Below are 19,107 nucleotides of genomic sequence, written 5' to 3' on the forward strand. Positions count from 1 at the left end.
TACCTATTTTCCCTCTATTCCACAGAAACTTCTCCGTAACATCTGCCCTTCAAAGAATTTAACAACTAATACCTAGAACAGCAGATTAACAGTTGAAGGTGTCTTAATATATGACTTATTAATAAAACATATAATAATTTAACTATCATATCAAATATTTTATTTTAAAAATCAAAGTAAAAAAACCAAACCCGTTGCCGTCAAGTCAGTCCCAACTTACAGTGACCCTATTGGACAGAGTAGACTACACCACCAGGGTTTCCTAAAAATCAAAACAGACACAAATAAGAGAAAACAAAAGAAGTAAGAATCCTAGAAACACAAAGGATTAAGAATGGAGACAGACTAAATTGTCAAAGAGCATTTCTTAACTAGAAACGTTAAGCAAAATACGCGTCAATCCTTTGAAAAATATACCATTATATAAGCCCTGGACATCTGAGAAAGGAAAAAGGCAGATAAGTGAAGGAGGTTCCACCAGCCAAAGAAATATAAGACCTGAGACCTGGTGTCATATAACATATAGAATCAGCCTATTACTCAAAATCAGTAACCATATACCCACTCCTCCATTTCCAAGACCAATTCATGTACTTCTTCAAGATTATATAGAGTTTTATCTTCTATTGCTTTTCTAGAATGACTTTGGTGTTAACGTTTAGCTTGATCCTCCTGAATAAAAATATTGGGTGCTTGGGCAGGACTGAGGGAAGGTGGGCGTCTCTAACCATCATAAACTTAGTTCTGTCGAAGCATAATCCAGTGCAGATTTCATATGAAAAGATGCTTTAGCACTACATGGGCATACCACCTGGACCTCTAATAAGCAAGCTACCAAGCTACTTAACCATTCCTGGCCTTAGTTTGCTCATCTGTAAAATGGGAATAGTGCTGGTGACTACCTCATGAAGTCATAAGGAGAAAATGAGTTAAAACATGTTAAGCACTTAAAACATTGCCTGGCACTTAATGCTAATAAAAAATTAGCTAAAAAATAATAATAATCATCTCTGAATGGATGTGAAGCTATTGGAATAACTTATCTTTAGATTTATGAATAGCTGCTAAAAGTAACGGAAGTGAACTGTGTATGTTCTATATTTTGTTAAATTAAGAAATTGTAACATCAATCTGTAATCTTAAATTGATTAAATTTGGAGTGGTATTCAAATTAAATTAGTTCAAGTACTTTAAGACTGGCAAAACAATGTTTTGTTGTTGTTTTGCTTTTAAATATTACAGGTTAGCATTATCAACAAACTATAAGCCAAAACGAGTGGCTACGGTAAGAATTTCTCTGGATAGTCTTGCAGATATTATGAAATATATGTACTGATAACTATATTGCACATATGAAGAATTAACCATGTAGTTTCTACATTAAAATTTAGCTTAGAAAAAAAAAAAAAAAAGGCTGAGATTCAAGGAAAAGATAGAATTAGGAAAAAAAGAAATTTCTGGCGGACTTGGCCCACCAGATATAAGGCTTATTATGAAGCTCTGGTCATTAAGAAAATGTGCGATTGGCACAGGGCTAGTCAAGCCAACCAAGAGCACCAAAGAGCGAGCCCGTAAACAGACCCTCACATGTATCAGCTCCTGCTATATGGGGGGTCCATGCTAAATCACTGGGGAAAGGCAAGAACATTCAATAAATGGAGCTAGAAAAGTGGGTACTCATTCTGAAAAAAAAAATTAATTTTCATCCCGATATAATACACAATAATTAACTCCAGGGAAGTAGCTCTTAAACCAAGATATAAAAAAGCACTAACCCTAAAAGAAAATAGTAGAATCACTCTCTATCACATAAAACATAAGATTTCTCTAATCATTAGAATAACTTAAAGGGAGGGAAAGGACAAGCTACAAATCCAAATAGATAGAATTAGTATCTAGAATATATAAAGAACTCATGCAAATCAACAGAAAACAATCATAAAAAATTTCCAAGAAAGGAGAAGAGAAAAACGGGCGAAGGTATGAAGAAGCATTTCACAGACAACTCATATAACATGTACACGACCTCGCTGGTAAGTAAGAAAATGAAAACTGAGACCACGATGAGATAGCATTTTTATCTATTCAGGTGGCAAAAATTAAGGAATCTGACAGGATCATGTGTTAAAGAGACGAAGGATCAACAGGTCTATCTTATCCATTGCTGGTGGGAATACAAATGGATAATAAACACCATTTTAGAAAAACAATATCACAATCTCTTGCGAAGTTGAGGGTAAAGGAAGAACACAACACACGTAAACATACCCTGTGATCCAGCAACCTGAGAGAGTGTCTTGCAAGCATCACCAAGAGACACGTAAAAGAATGTTTATACCAGCGCTATTCATATCAGCAAAAAACGAGAAACAACTCAATGCCCATTCAGTGGAGAAAGAATGAGTGCACTGTGGTACACTCACAAATACTATCGAGAAGTGCAGATGAACAGGGTGAGTGAACTGTGGTACACTCACAAATACTACAGAGAAGTGCAGGTGAACAGGGTGAGTGAACTGTGGTACACTCACAAATACTATAGAGAAGTGCCGATGAACAGGGTGAGCGCACTGTGGTACACTCACAAATACTATAGAGAAGTGCAGATGAACAGGGTGAGCGAACTGTGGTACACTCACAAATACTATAGAGAAGTGCAGATGAACAGGGTGAGGGAACTGTGGTACACTCACAAATACTATAGAGAAGTGCAGATGAACAGGGTGAGCGAACTGTGGTACACTCACAAATACTATAGAGAAGTGCAGATGAACAGGGTGAGCGAACTGTGGTACACTCACAAATACTATAGAGAAGTGCAGATGAACAGGGTGAGCGAACTGTGGTACACTCACAAATACTATAGAGAAGTGCAGATGAACAGGGTGAGCGAACTGTGGTACACTCACAAATACTATAGAGAAGTGCAGATGAACAGGGTGAGCGAACTGTGGTACACTCACAAATACTATAGAGAAGTGCAGATGAACAGGGTGAGTGAACTGTGGTACACTCACAAATACTATAGAGAAGTGCAGATGAACAGGGTGAGCGAACTGTGGTACACTCACAAACACTATACAGAAGTGCAGATGAACAGGGTGAGTGCACTGTGGTACACTCACAAATACTACAGAGAAGTGCAGATGAACAGGGTGAGTGAACTGTGGTACACTCACAAATACTACAGAGAAGTGCAGATGAACAGGGTGAGTGCACTGTGGTACACTCACAAATACTATAGAGAAGTGCAGATGAACAGGGTGAGTGAACTGTGGTACACTCACAAATACTATAGAGAAGTGCAGATGAACAGGGTGAGTGAACTGTGGTACACTCACAAATACTATAGAGAAGTGCAGATGAACAGGGTGAAATGGTTACATACATCACGGGGGAATCTTAATAATTTTGAGAGCAAAAAAAAAGGAAATTCTAGGACATGAATATAGCACAATATTAATGTATTATTTAGTCACACAGTTTAAGTGATAAAGCAATATATATATACATTTTTGAAATCAATGGAACAATAAACACAAAATTCAGGAGAGTGTTTACCTCTGGTTGGGGAGTGCTAGTGAAGGTAAGGGAAGACCACATAGATTTAAACTATCTTTAACGTTCTAATTCTTTGCTTGGGTCTTAGGTTCAAAGGTGTTCATTCTGGTGAAAAATAGCCAATGAATGAATGAAAGCATGAAATATAAGAGGGCAATGCACGGAAAACGACCATGAACCAGATTATGATTAACCAAGTCTGTGCATCTGAAGTCCAACTTTTTAAAAAGAAAAGATCTTTAGCAGTACTTCTCAAACTTTAATATATATATATATATGAAACACATGAGATCCTGTTAAAATGAAGTGTAGCTTCATTAGGTCTGGGGTGGGGTTTGAGATTCTGCATTCTAAGATCCCAGGTTATGTGGGTGCTTCTGGTTCCACAGACCATACTTTATAGTATCCATTCATTTTCAAACATGAGATCCTAACTGGGCTAAAAAGACTGATTGAGACTGTATGTAAAGCCTTAAATGTAAAGGTTTAAACAAGTAAGCATTTTTACTTGGTGAAGTTAAAACTCAGTTAAAAAGAAAAAAGAACAAGAGGGAGGGAAAAAAAAAAAACAGATTTAGTTTTAAGGTTAAGCATGAATGACTCAACCCATGCAGAGACTTGGGAGGATAAACTAAATAAACTGAACTGACCACTGAACAGGATGATGGGTGCCATATTCTGGAATGCTGGTAACAATACAAAAAAAACGATTTGGTCACAGTCCATTCCAAAGTGAAATGGAAGATCTTGATAAAAAAGTATTCAAGGTTTACTTTGAAGTGAAAGAAATGTCTTTCCTGACTACGAGAAATTGAAAGAATATTAGGGATTAAGAGATCACTTTGGTTTGATACTCAGGATCAGAATAAACATATCACTTGCAGATTTCCCTGGTGTTCTCTACCAAGCTGCAACTCACGTTTGAGAGAGTGATCATGAACGGTCAGAAATTTTCTTGAACGGAGGAAGAGAAACGAAGAGATGACTGGCAGCGGCGTATGCAGATGGCATATTGGCATATACTAAGAAGTCCTTCTACTAGCATCACTATCGTTAAGCAAGAGTGAAGAGATAGCTATATAAAAATACATGCACCATGACTGCCGTTAATTCACAATTAATATAACCTATGAACAAATAGAAAGTGCAAATGTGTCAGATTTACTGGAATGGTCTCATTAGGTGGCATACCTAACACCAAACAGAATCACTTCAGGTGATGTTTACTATTAGCCTCGCCTGAGGTTTATTTAAAGAAATGCAAAGAAAATTTGTTGTCCCTTTTCAGATCTATCTTTTCAGCTTTCTTATAACATTGTGTCCATTACAGGAAGAACAGTGGAGAAATGAAAGATTAGGCTAGTGCAACATACCAGATATTTAAGGAGAAAGTAAAAGCCAAATTATTGGGGCAAGAAATTTTTAAAAGGGAGAAGTATTCTTGGAAGAAGTCAGGTATAACAGAAAGCCTTTATTTAGACTTAGACACATTCACCCATTTCACTTTCTCCAAGCTAGAATCTAGGTATATTTAATAGAAGGCAGGATATAGAGTCAAGACAAATACAAAGATTATGTCTATGTTTCTGTAATAAAAGAATGTAAATATTTTTATTCTTGTGTAATGTGCTTAACGAATGAATCACAATGTAGGTATTTCCTGCTACTCCCACACCCCTACAAAAATAGACAAATTTGGCTTCTGGTAACTAAAAGATGATAAAGATTTTAGTATTTAAAGTATTCATGCTATATAGTCACTACAAATTATAAGGAGAGAATTTCCAATGAAACATAACAACAGATAACACAGCTGTGCTTAGCATCCAGGGCCATTTACTAAGTCAAAACACAATGGAGCGTTATAATTACGTCCAGATGTCAAGGCCCAGACTCCCCATAAAACAGCAATATCCCTATGCTAGAACAAGATGTCATCAGAAGTATGTACCTGAATGAAGAATTTTCCTCAGTGACCAGAGAAAGAAACAAATTCTGAAAACTCGTTGTGGACCTTCCACAATTAAATGTATTCGCACCTTCCATTGTGGTTTCGTGTTCTCAAGTCAATTCTGACTCCTAGCAACACTCCAGGACAGACCAGAACTTTCCCATAGGGCTTTCTAGGCTGTAATCTTTCCAGAAGCAGACTGCCAGGTCTTTTCTCCCATAGAGTGACTGGTGGGTTCTGAACCGCTGACCTTTTAATTAGCACCCAAGCACTTAACCACTGCACCACCAGGCTCCTTTCATATCTTCCGTGGATCCCACCATTTTGTATGTTTGAGGTTTGGACAGCTTTATTGGTAATATGTTCTATTACCGGTGGGTCAAGAGGCTTAGTATCAAACACGCAACTTGAAATATACACAAAATATATGCCGATTAAGTGCAAAGAACTACTTACTGTCTGCAAATTTTCATTATCATCATCATTTCTACCTGATCTTCCTCTCTCTCTCTCTCTCATACTTGGTTCCTTAAATGGATTGTTATTTCTCTTTGATAACTCACTGGAGCTCATGTCTGGTTGTTAAAAAAAAAAAACACGTGGTCCAATTGATTCCCACTCAGAGTGACCCGGTACCACAGAGTAGAACGGTCCCAAGGAGCGGCTGGTGGATTTGAACAGCCAAGCTTTTGGTGAGCAGCTGAGTTCTTAACCACTGTGCCACTACAGCCCTGTCAGAGTATCCTAAATGGCAGAAATATCATAGGTGGTAGAAAGCAAAAGTAAACAGCCTGTCAGTTCCCTGCCAAGACATCTGGAGGATTTCTGTTGTCCCGTCACATGGGATGGCCACGAGTCAGAATCGACTCAGGAGAATTGGTTGGTTGTTTTTGTTTTTGTTTTTTCATCCCTGTAGTCCTTCTCAGGTTCAGGGACAGAGAAGACTCGGCCAGCTTATCCAGCTACCTTGGCTTTTTAGCTAGTCAGGAAGACCTGAATACTCAAATTGACCAAATTTTCATTATCTTCCACGGGAGTTCACAGACCTCTGAAGTCCAAGTTCTTCCCAATGTCTGCTGTTTTATAATCTTTAACTCTAGCCTGTTTGCTAGTTGCTTGCCCAACCTACTTTCTAGAAAAAGTGTCAAAACTGTGGTTTGCTCCCAAAAGTGTCCGAACAGTTGTTCAGACATCTCAGTACCCATTCGATGCAGAAAAGCAACCAGCTTGAAATTATAAGTGAGAGGGAAGGTAGCCACATTAACAGCCACATATACGTCGCCTTCTTTTCAGAATGCTTAATTTAAAAAAAGTCTGTGTGTGTGCACGTGGATGTATGTGTGTCTGAGAATTCATTATAATTTTTCCTAAGAACCATTAGTTTTCTCAGAAAGTATAATCCTGAAATGACCATATGTTTTCTGTATGCTTTTGGATACAGATCCTAAAATATACTACAGTTATAAATCATTCAAAGTAAGTTTTAATGCAATCCCAGTTTTAATTATTCTAGGACATAATTATCTGTTGTTTTGGAAACAACTTCACATCAATTTGCTGTAGTTTGTTAGAAACGCACCCAAAAGACAAATTATGACTTTGATCAATCACCTAAGTTTTCCAACGTCTAACTAGCTAAAGTCTTATAAGCATGAAAGAGCATGTGAGCTGTTATATAGGAATTAAATACGCCCTACACTGTCGTTTACGTGACACTATCTGTAAATAGTTCACAGTCCAGCTATCTTTTCTGCTGTCTAGAAGGACTAAGTATATAATATCACCTATAGAGTGTCTCACTGGACTAGACTTCTAAATAAACTAAAACCGTTTTTTTGTTTTTGTTTTACCTTTTTTTTATTGTTTTAAGTGAAAGTTTACAGTTCAATTTAGTTTTTCTCATACAAAAATTTATACACGCATTGTTATGTGACCCTAGTTGCTCTCCCTACAATGTGACAGCACACAGCTCCTTTCCACCCCAGATTTCCTGTGTCCATTCAACCAGCTCCTGTCCCTTTCTGGCTTCTCATCTCGCCTCCATACAGGAGCTGCCCATTTAGTCTGTGTCTGCTTGAGCTGAGAAGCACATTCCTCACGAGTTTCATTTTATGTCTTATAGCCCAGTCTTATCTTTATCTGAAGAGCTGGCTTTGGGAATGGTTTTAGTTTTGAGCTAACAGAGAGTCCGGGGGCCATGTCTTCTGGGGTCCCTCCAGTCTCAGTCAGACCACTAAGTCTGGTCTTTCTACTAGAATTTGAGTTCTGCACCCCGCTTTTCTCCTGCTCCACCAGGGACTCTCTGTTTCGTTTCCTGTCAGGGCGGTCGTTGGTGGCAGCAAGGCACCACCTAGTTCTTCTGGCCTCCGGCTGATGTAGTCTCTGGTTTATTTGGCCCCTTCTGTCTTTTGGGCTTATATTTTCATTGTGTCTTTGGTGTTCTTCATTCTCCTTTGCTCCAGGTGGGTTGGGACCAATTGATGCATCTTAGATGGCCACATGCTAGCTTTTAAGACCCCGGGCGCCTCTCACCAAAGTGGGATGCAGAACATTTTAATAAACTTTGTTACACCATTTGACCTAGATGTCCCCTGAAACCACGGTCTCCAGACCCCTGCCCCTGCTACTCTGCCCCTCAAAGTGCTTCGTTGTATTCAGGAAACTTCTTTAAAACTGTGTTTTTAATTGCATGAAATTTTATGTTTTTTTTTTTTTTGAGAATTAGAAAGCATATGTAAGATTTTCAAAACCTCAGTCACAAACTAGGATGTGCAAAATAGGTTGTCCTACTATCCAGGTCAGAATTCTATAGGATATGAAACCTGGGTTTCACCCTTGAATCAGCAAGTAGCGTAATTCTGTATACTCTATTCCAGCACAGTATTCTGAATTGATTGTAGCAGGTTTGTTTCACCATTGATGGAAGATATTCTGATGTATTTCTTTTCTGATTCATGATAAATATAATTTTTTATTGGACTTCTACTATGATAGGATTTCATTAAGTATCTAAAAGGATAAAATATCATGTGCATGTGTAAAAATGCTTGGGTTTTGGAAAAGTATAGAGAAAGCCTACAGGGCAGGAACAATTACAACAATGCTAAACTTGAACCAGAGTCACTAGAAAATAAAGGAACGGATGGCCGGATAAGCAATGATCAACATAATCTACCTAATATAAATACAAAAGACTCCGCTCAACAAACATTTATCGAATCCCTCCTGTGTGCCAGGTACTGTGCTAAGCACCAGGGTACAAAGATGCCCTTAAGGACCCACAGTTCAGTCTGGGATAGTTGTAAATGTCATCATTTCCCAATTGATAAATGTCAAAGAATTTGAGTCATGAGTTAAACATGGTTTAAATGTAATATAAAACACCAAACAGAATTAGACTCACTCTACACCTGATGTACCCACCTTTGTATAAAAAAAAAAACTCGTTAATACATGATTGATAAATAAAACAGAAGTATGTATAACCCAAAATGACAGAAAATCAACAACCGTTTATTTTTGGCTTTTGTACACTTTGGCAATCTGCTTTATAATAAATGTCAAAACTACAACATAGAATATGTGAATAAGAAGAACCTGGAATACTGTTGTTTTTTTTTTTTATCCTGCTTTTCAGCTCGTCACCCCTTCAACATAGTATTGCCTTGCTCTCAACCCTTAACTTGAAAAGTTATTAAAACCATGAATTTTCAAAGGTACTTCTCTGAGGGTCAAGTATATACTGGAAGGGGAGATGTGAACAACACAGCTGTTAAGACTAGGTGACTCAGATGTCAAAGAACAAGAACCGAAGCAGAGAGCCAATGACGGTGAACCAGGAGGTCCAAGGTGCCATGCGTAAGGTGAATGTCGAGCGTCTTTCTAACGTCACGGTACATTTTGCCCAGTCAGGTAAGGTATCCTTTTGAAGCATACTAATTATTACACTTCCTAATGTGCTAAGAATAAGGGTCCGAAGGAAATATGAGCAATGTTTTTATAAGGAAAAGACATAGAAGTCCAGTGTCTTCATTATTCCTTGACTCCACTCAGATGATTCAACTCATATGTGCAGTATAACGCAACAATGATTATTATCTCTTAAAAGCTTTTCAAGCCTTTAGCATCTTGTAGATAACAGTATATGAGAATATATGCATACACAGCATACATATCTGTTTTCACTTGGTTTGATGTCATTTATTTGAAGTTTAAAAAAAAAAGCATTTTGAATGTTTCTCTAATTTCTTTTTCATTAACATCTGCTGGATATACTAACTATAATCCAAACTCATGGGACTTTAACTGAGCTGATCATTTGAGTGAATTACTTTGGTAGAAATGCATTTATACCATCAGGTAAAACTGAGCTTTTCTTTCAGTATGAAGACAAAGTTACCTGACAGAAGTCTAGATTCTATTCCATCTGAAGCCTGGTGGAGCCTCCTTTAAAAACACCAAATCCGTGAAGGTGCAAAGGTAATAGCTGTCAAACAAGCTGTATGCTTTAAGGAGATCAAAGGCTATGTTACATAATGAAATAAAACAAAATTAAAGGATAATTGAATGTATTTGATTCCACATATCCACTGAACCCTTCGGAAAGCTAACAGGGGTTTTGTTTTGTTTTTTTGTATTTGAAAACTGGGCAACGAACAGAAACTCTGATTATAAATGCCATAGCAAGTGATTTCAGGATAATGACCAAGAAATTTGGTAAGCCTGCATTGTAAAGATCTTTAATGTTTTTATGAAGAATTCCAATTTTAAAAAAATCATACAAATGTAAGACTAAACTAATCTCTCAGGACACTGAGCACTGTCTCACTGAGAATGACACCAAGGGTAATTTTTTGCTCTGACTAAAAACTCAAAAGATCAGGAAAATTGGGACATGTATCTGAAAAACATCTTTATTTCCTCCATTCATTCAGAATATACTTCAGCAGCTACTCCAGTGTATGCACTATGCCAAAAGCTGGCGATCCACAAATTCAATCTTTTCTGGGAATTGTCTACTTTCATCTGTGACCTAGGAAAACTTCTGTCTCAGTTCCCTATTCATAAACTAGGATCAAAAATAATTATGACAGATGGTTATTTACACATTAAATTAGCTAAAGCACACAGTGTGATACACAGTAGGCACTCAGTAAATGACAGCTGTCCTCAGGTTTACCACATAGGTTATTACTCTAAGTTGCATCTCTTTGTACTCAACCTAAACTTCCTTCCTAGTTCAAGAAAGGATTGATGGTCACGTCTTTGTACCAAAACCAGTGTTCTTTATATTCCAAGTCCTAGGTGGCCCACATTTAAGCCAGCTATAGAGTCGCTATGAGTCGGAATCGACTTGATGGCAGTGGGTTTGGTTTTTTTTGGTACTGGTTCCTGAAACCAAAGTAGAGAGCACAGCAGAATCTCCCTCAGTTTGAACGAGGTCTGTCTCTGTGCTGCCTTCTCAGACGAAAAAGCTGAGGCAAAGACTCAAACAGATTATACTAAGTCTCCAAGATCATACAACTAGTTAGTGGTAGCACTGGACCGAGAACCACCTCTCCTGCATCTGTTATCTGGGATTTTTGACAATGGTGCAATCAAGTAAGAATTAAATCTAATACATGAGTGATTGAAAAGTGGGATGTCCTCTCAAGTTAAAAATGCTGTTTGGATTGAATGACTTTCACTTATTTGATTTTAAATGCCTTGCAAAGTAAGTTAAAAATGTCATAAAACTATAAAAATGGATTGGAAGTTAATTAAAACTACCGAGAAAATTTATGCTTTTCCTTAAAATCAAAACCATGGAAAAGGACGTGTTTTATGTCTAGAGGAAGCCAGAGATTTATTGAGACTTTGTGTGTTTGTGTGTATGCGTGTGTGTTGGTGGTAGTTTATGTTTCCTTTTATATCATAAAATTGTTAGAGGTTCTTCCAGTTTCCTTTTGCAGTGGTAATCTGTGTCCAAAAATGAGGCTACGCATACAATGAATTTCTGGTAATTTACAAAGCTCTTAACTACAAATCAGTAAATCTCTAGAAACTGACTTACAAAGTCAGTAAGAAAATGGATACCAAGAATTTTAAAACTAAGAATGCACATCTTTTTAATAGTGTTGAGTTAGAAATAAAGAACACCTTAGAACAATCAAACACAATTGAAAAAGAGATTAAATCAGTACACCTAACTCTACCCTGTGTGTGTATTTTTCCTGAAGGGCAAATTCATGAGCTGACAGTAGAGACAGGCTGGCTGCTTTGTTTGACTGTAGTTCTGTTTACCTCATACTGTCAGGAATGGATTTTGACACTCACAGCATTAATATTGCTATTTTTATTGATATAATTAGCACTGCTATAAATAATTCTGTAGCCTGCCATATCTAAGTATACCATGACAATCAGCAATGTTATGGGTTCTTTTTCTTATATGATGCCCTGGATACAGGCTGTTGGCACAAAGAACCAAAGTGACCTCATGATGTGGAAATTACTGGGGGGGGGGGGGGATGTTGCCCTGTCAATAAAGGCTACTGTTTTGTGTATGACTTCACTGAACAAACTAGTTTATATTTGTTTGAAACTAAAGTTTCTCACCAATCTGCTGTTTCAATTTCACATCACACCATATTGTACCTAAAACAGGCAATCTGGATTCCTGTTGCAACTCCCCCAGCCCCCAACCCAAACAGCTCAGGAATGGGTTTGAAATAACAAGGCTTGAATACATAAACCAAAAGAACTAAGACACTCAAAACTAAGAATGAGTGGGTGAAAATGAGTATGCTTAAAGTCATTTGTATAACTGCTAGTGGGTGGCCCACTTGTGAGTTTCTGATCATGACATGAAAGCAAAATCAAAACCTATTTTATCTTGCTCTAGATCACATCAACTGTGACAGTAACCTCATCTAGACCTTGAATAGATTTGTTCATAAAACAGAGTAGGGTGACTGACCCAGTACATAGTCAACACAGAGTTTGAAGGCCAAAACAAAATGACAATACAATTCAAAACAAGTTTGTAGAAATTTTAGACTAGTATATCAAACCCTTCTTTGTCTCTACCACTTGACAGATGGTTAGCCCTCACACAGCCCAGTATCTCTGGCAAAGAAATGACTGTGTCTAGCCAATAACACCCCAAATTCTGACTTAAAATTCATTCTACACATACTTACACTTACCTTACAAATATGTGAATTATTAAAATGAGTCATACTTCCTTTATTACTAGAAAAATTTGACAGATGTCAAGATTTTGCCTTTTGCCCTATGAATACCTCTTCTTGAAACTCTCAACAGTCTTATGATGGAGATACAGGATTCTAAGAATTCTGCACTTTCACTTCAAATCTCTTCCCCTTTAGAGACAATAGTGCTTTTAAAAATACGGGCAACAGTGCTTTAAAAAATTCCCAAAATACATTTTAGCCCAACATTTTTATGTCCTTTACAAAGATTAGCTTTTGTTTTCGTGTTGCTCGGAAAAAGTTTCAGTAACTCACAACAGGAGTTAAACAAAATCACCTGGGAACTTTGAACTTATTCCATGTCAAGGACCACAAGACAGGATTGGATTTATTTACCCAGTACTGAAATAGATCTTTATTTAAAAACTGCTTATATAAAAATATATACCCACAGGCACACAACCACACACGGGTGGGCCATCCTTACTAGAAAAAGGAAAACGTGTTAGTTCTTTACCATTCTAACAACCATTCTTCCACTTTGCTCTTTAAAATTAGATTTCAGTGAAAACAATTTATTCCACTGGTTTTAAAGGCTCTGCTTTTCTTCCTAAGTCTTTCTATTTATAGCTTTCAGATCAGGGCAAGTCTGTATACAAATAGCCAGAGGCAGCCTCAATGCACTCTAAAGTGCACTGATTCGTACCATTTCTGGAAGGTCATTATTCTACAAATTAACATAAATAAAGACCTAGTTACAGATATCCAAGTCCTTTACAACTGGGAATGAGGGGACTGGGGAAGGGAGGCCTGTTGTAAAAAAGTTATCCTATTTAAGAACTGAACTTGCATTTGGTTAACAAAATAAGACCCTCTGTGATGAAGAAAAATAACAAAAATCAGAACTTGCTGTTTGAGAACTATGAATTACTTGAGGCAACAAACTCAGCACTAAATCATATACTCCCTTAAACACCCCCGGTTTCCTTCTGTTAGAAACCTAGGATTTTTACACCTACGGACTAAATGATTAGATTTAAAGTCATGCTAAAACCTTCTGTAACGTTCCTCTCTCTTTACAAATGGTCCATTAAATCAGTGAAGTGCCAATCAAATGCTTTTGTAGTTTGAAAGAAAGGTTTAAATAACAAAGCAATTTGTGCAGACCCCTCTCTGTCTCTCTTTTAATGTCACCTCTAAATTAATTACAATGAATTTCCCTCTTTTCCTGGTAAAACCATGAAGGAGAAAGATTTAGGCACTTGATTTTTTTTCAGAAATACTCCTAAAACAAATCCTAACCCAAAATTCACAGTCTCGCTTTTGTCTTACCACACTTTGCTAAGGAGAAACACTCTGTAACAACTTCACAGTCCCTTTCAAGACACAAGATTTTTTTTTTTAAATATAAAGAAATATTTTATTCATTTCAAGACATCGTTGAAATTTATTAAAAAAATAACAAGATTACCTGTCAAAAAGACCTACTGAAATGTATGGAGAATGTTTCAGGACAATGAGTGGTGCAAATGAATAAAGGTAAGCTTTTCCTGTCCTATCCCAGACAGCTGGTAAAACTCCACCCTCACTCAGACTTCAGAAAGCCTCTCAAATCCTATTCCCTAAAACAAGAAAGCAGCTAACTTTTAAAGCCTCAGGAAACAATCTCCTCTTCCAGCAATCTGAGGCATACAAAGTACTTGTGACCCTGGAATTTAAGCTCCACACAAGCAGGTAACTTTACCAATTGTGTTCACTGGTATATCCCAAGTGTCTAGAATCGTGTGTGACCCATAAGCAACAAGTTGGTGAATTTAACCATCAATTTCAGAATAAACAATGACAATTTTGAGTCTAACAAATATTTCAAAATTTCCCTTTACCACTTACTCTGAAGCTTTTCAGAATAATTTGTAATTCATTTTATAAATTTTAGATTGAGACATTTATTTGTATCTTTTTTGGTCTCTGACAATGACCTAATAATTCAGTCTAACCTTTTTTCTAGGAAGTATCAGTCAGCTAAGAAGCTTTCTGAAGACTTTATTCCTGAGACAAAAATAATTCATTCAAAACAGCTTTTTCTTCCTATACCAAGCAATGGAATTCTTGACACCAAGGGCTGCTGGATATCTGTGGGTTTCAAAAACTTCCCCATCTAACTACTTAATTAGAAACTGGCACCACACCACATCAACTAGTAGCTCTAAACACAGACAAAAAATTATAACCCCCCACACGAAAGTTTCTTTCCTCTATTTAATTTAATGTCATATTGTCCTTCAGCAGCTAAGTGTACACGTGAACAATACCTGTATTTGCTTGGTGTCATAGAAAAACCTTAGAACACTGCCCTAGAAAGGTAAACATAAAGACTTCTTCCTGAACATGGATAAATCTGGACCATTTTTAGTCTTACACTTCTTTCTTTAGCCTGTTAAAATCAAGACCTGACCACCACAGGTGTACTGGTTTGGGTGCTGGTAGTCACCTGATCTTCCTCGGCAAAAGGTCTGTATTTAGCTGGTTTGTAAGATGAGATCTGAAATCACAAAACCAAAAATACCCAACTGTCCAAATATCTAAGCAGCTGCTATATTTCTAGAAAACCTTTGTTTCTTCTCACCTGTTTGAACACCCTGTTTTCTCATGACTAAAGCCCCCCTCCGAAACTGAGCTCACTAGGAATCACAATCTCTCTTAGGTAGTAAACCTTGAGTAATGAACAGCAAATAACATCAGCAATTCTCCAAAGACAAGTCCAAAAGGTTTCTTGGGAAAAGTCTATCCCTAATACAGCAGAGCAATATGGAGCCATGGGTATTAACTTGGATACTTTCTGATTAAGAATGGCAAAGAGCAAACCAAGTATGAAAATCAACGTCAGTGGGTTACCTTTTTCTCTAAATATACTGAAATACCTGCAAGTAAAGGAGAAATGTGGAAAGTGACCAAATCTTGACTGAGCAAAAGGTATACACGGGAGAAGCAAGAGGGGTTTTACCCAACTGTTCCTGCATGCTAGGAAAAGGTACTGAGGTGAGCAACAGGTATCCAAGCAAACCCTCTATCAGTTTAAATTAACGATGACTGCTTATCATTTGAGTGTTTATAGGTTTTCCAATTTGTTTTTCAACGTAATTATGATTTGTTAAAAACTTTCCATCTCAACAAGTTACAACAATAACTTTAGAATACAGTCCACTTGAAAACACTGGGTAAATGTGGCCTTTGCCCATTTTACGTGCTGAAGCTGATGATGCGGCCGCGCAGTGAGAAATCCTCCACCTTTAACCACATTTTGGTATTGCTCATGGTTAAGGAAAAAAAAAAGTAGCAGTCGAGAAAACGTTCGCTTGTCTAGAAAGCTAACATGTTCAATTCAGCCCGAGCCAAGGCTGCTCGCACGGACGGTGCTACACCCACGGGCTCCCAAACTCCTCCCCGGATAGCGAAGCCCTGTTCCCGACCCCACGCACCTCCGTTTAGGGTAAGAGATCGCCGGTTACCGCGCTAGGTAGCCTAGCTACGCCATACTGTGTTTTTAGCTCCTGTTTATCGTTTCTGTGTGTGCCTAGCATATGTTTGTGCAAGTTGTGTTTATCAATACAACTTTTCGGGGGAAAAAAAAAAATCTCTGCCTCCTGCTTTCTCAGCATCCTTAAATACACACACACACACACAAGGAAGAGAGCTTCTGGCGCGTAGGGCGGCGGGGCGGGGCGGGCGGTTCGCCCCAGTGCAGACAGAGCGCGCCTCTGCAACTTTCCCCAAGCTCCCAGGTGTTTTTCTCTCAGGTGTGGACACACATTCCGGAACGCCTCCCCGGGGCCCGAGGGCGGGAGGAGAAGGGGCGGCCGGGCCTCCCTCCGGGCCCCAAAGGCGGGAGAGAAGGGGCGGCCGGTCCTCCGGGCCCCAAAGGCGGGAGAGAAGGGGCGGCCGGTCCTCCGGGCCCCAAAGGCTGGAGAGAAGGGTCGGCCGGTCCTCTGGGCCCCAAAGGCTGGAGAGAAGGGACGGCCGGCCCTCCCTCCGGGCCCCAAAGACGAGAGAAGGGTCGGCCGGCCCTCCGGGCCCCAAAGGCTGGAGAGAAGGGTCGGCCGGGCCTTTGGGCCCCAAAGGCTGGAGAGAAGGGACGGCCGGTCCTCCCTCCGGGCCCCAAAGACGAGAGAAGGGGTGGCCGGTCCTCCGGGCCCCAAAGGCTGGAGAGAAGGGACGGCCGGCCCTCCGGGTCCCGAGGCCCCAAAGGCGGGAAGAGAAGGGTCGGCCGGTCCTCCGGGCCCCAAAGGCGGGAGAGAAGGCACGGCCGGTTCTCCGGGCCGCAGGGCGGGAGGAGAAGGGTCGGCCGGGCCTCTGGGCCCCAAAGGCTGGAGAGAAGGGACGGCCGGTCCTCCCTCCGGGCCCCAAAGACGAGAGAAGGGGTGGCCGGTCCTCCGGGTCCCAAAGGCGGGAGAGAAGGGACGGCCGGTCCTCCGGGCCCCAAAGGCGGGAGAGAAGGGGCGGCCGGTCCTCCGGGCCCCAAAGGCGGGAGAGAAGGGTCGGCCGGTCCTCCGGGCCCCAAAGGCGGGAGAGAAGGGGCGGCCGGTCCTCCGGGCCCCAAAGGCGGGAGAGAAGGGGCGGCCGGTCCTCCGGGCCCCAAAGGCGGGAGAGAAGGGGCGGCCGGTCCTCCGGGTCCCAAAGGCGGGAGAGAAGGGTCGGCCGGTCCTCCGGGCCCCAAAGGCGGGAGAGAAGGGACGGCCGGTCCTCCGGGCCCCAAAGGCGGGAGAGAAGGGTCGGCCGGTCCTCCGGGCCCCAAAGGCGGGAGAGAAGGGTCGGCCGGGCCTCTGGGCCCCAAAGGCGGGAGAGAAGGGACGGCCGGTCCTCCCTCCGGGCCTCAAAGGCGGGAGAGAAGGGACGGCCGGTCCTCCGGGCCCCAAAGGCGGGAGAAAAGGGACGGCCGGTCCTCCGCGCCCCAGGCCCCCGACTCGCTGGTCCTGGAGGCCAGGCGTCTGCAGGGGCGTCTGCAGGGCCGTCGGCGGCTCCGGGCCCGGCCCTCCCGCCCCCAGCCCTCCGCGCACGCTGCAGAGACGGCGGGGCCACGGCAGGCGGGGAGGACGGCGGAGGCCGGGCGACACGCGGCGCCGCCAGCAGCTCCTCTTCTCCGCAGCGGCAGCTCCGGGCGCGGGGAGGAGAAAACAGGCGGCTGCGGCCGTTTCCGGCGGCAGGACCCTCCCCGCCGCGGCCTCGGGCGCGGCCGCCGCCGCCGCGCACGCGCAAACGGACTCCGCTGGGGGCGGGCACGCGCACGGGGCTGGGGGGCGCGCGCGGCGGCTCCGCCACTCGCTCCCCCCGCCCCACCCCGCTCCCCTCCCTCCCCGGCCCACCGCCCCTCACTCCCAGCGCCTCGCAGACGCCGGGTCCCCTCGGCGCGCACACACCCCGCCCTCCCGCCCGCCCCGCAACAAATTAGAGTCTTTGGCGTTACCTCCTCGCGCTCTTTAATCTTCTTTCCTCAACTCCTAAACTTCCCCCCGCCCCTACTTCTTCGGCGAAAGGCCCACATTGGGCGCCGCATGTCGCGAACCTTCTCTCTCTTCCCCCTATTGGGTGGCTGTCATGCCACTCTGAGCTTCGGCGAGCCAATGAGAATGGGACGCCCCTCCTGAGGTTACCGCCCATAAACAAAATGCACTCTTCCTCCTCCCTTCCTCTGGTCCCTCCCTCATCCGCCTCAGCCCTAATTTCTACCACCTTCTGTTGTTGTTAGGTGCGTCCGGTCGGTTCCGACTCATAGTGACCCTATGTACAACAGAACCAAACACCGCCGGAGTGCTAGAAGAGGCCCAATCCGCTATCTCAAAGATTCATTGGAGCGCAGAAACGTCGCTCAGAGAACTGTTAACATGAGATTGGTCGGCCGCCTTCCCACTTACCTCCCCTTGCCGCCCCTTCGCCCACTCTGGAGAGGTCAGCTGTTTCTCGTTGTGCAGGGATCCGAGAGCTGCAAGGCTATTGGCTGAGAGAATCCGTCAACGCTGAATGAAGTGAGCCAGGATTGGTGCAAACAGGCGCGATCAAGTTTGGCTGTCTACTCCGCTCCTCCCCCAGTGGCCGCCACGCCCCGCCCCCTCCCTCCTGCTTTTACTTTCTACGCATTTCTATTTCCTCCTTTATTTATTTATTTGTGATAAACTTAAATGACCCGGCGACGGGGGCGGGACTTGCGGCCAGACCGGAGGATGACGAGCGGCGGCCTGGAGCCAATGGCCGTGGGCGCTGTGGGGTGAGGGGCAGCGGCGGCGGCCAGTGAGCGGCAGGTGTCTGGGGCGCGCGGGGCGCGTGCAGCCGGGTGCCCCTCGGCGGCGGCGCTGGCCGGCTGTCGGGGGGGGGAGAGGCTGTCGCTGTTGCTGTCGCCGTCGTGCACGG

The 19,107-nt window shown here is 42.1% G+C and overlaps 1 protein-coding gene across 7 annotated transcripts in view; it reads right to left on the reverse strand.

The window, feature by feature from the left end:
* The window catches only part of ZBTB20 (zinc finger and BTB domain containing 20), a 1,035,663-nt gene extending 1,016,886 nt beyond the window's left edge, over positions 1-18,777 (reverse strand). For 3 of the 7 annotated variants that reach the window (XM_064283302.1, XM_064283702.1, XM_064282699.1), the window contains exon 1: positions 18,615-18,777. The gene's annotated coding sequence lies outside the window, so the exon portion shown is untranslated. The other 4 variants (XM_064283024.1, XM_064282551.1, XM_064282623.1 and 1 more) reach the window with 2 other exon arrangements.
* Positions 18,778-19,107: the final 330 nt, after the last annotated feature.

Source organism: Loxodonta africana, chromosome 1, assembly GCF_030014295.1.
Source record: "Loxodonta africana isolate mLoxAfr1 chromosome 1, mLoxAfr1.hap2, whole genome shotgun sequence".
Taxonomy (NCBI): domain Eukaryota; kingdom Metazoa; phylum Chordata; class Mammalia; order Proboscidea; family Elephantidae; genus Loxodonta; species Loxodonta africana.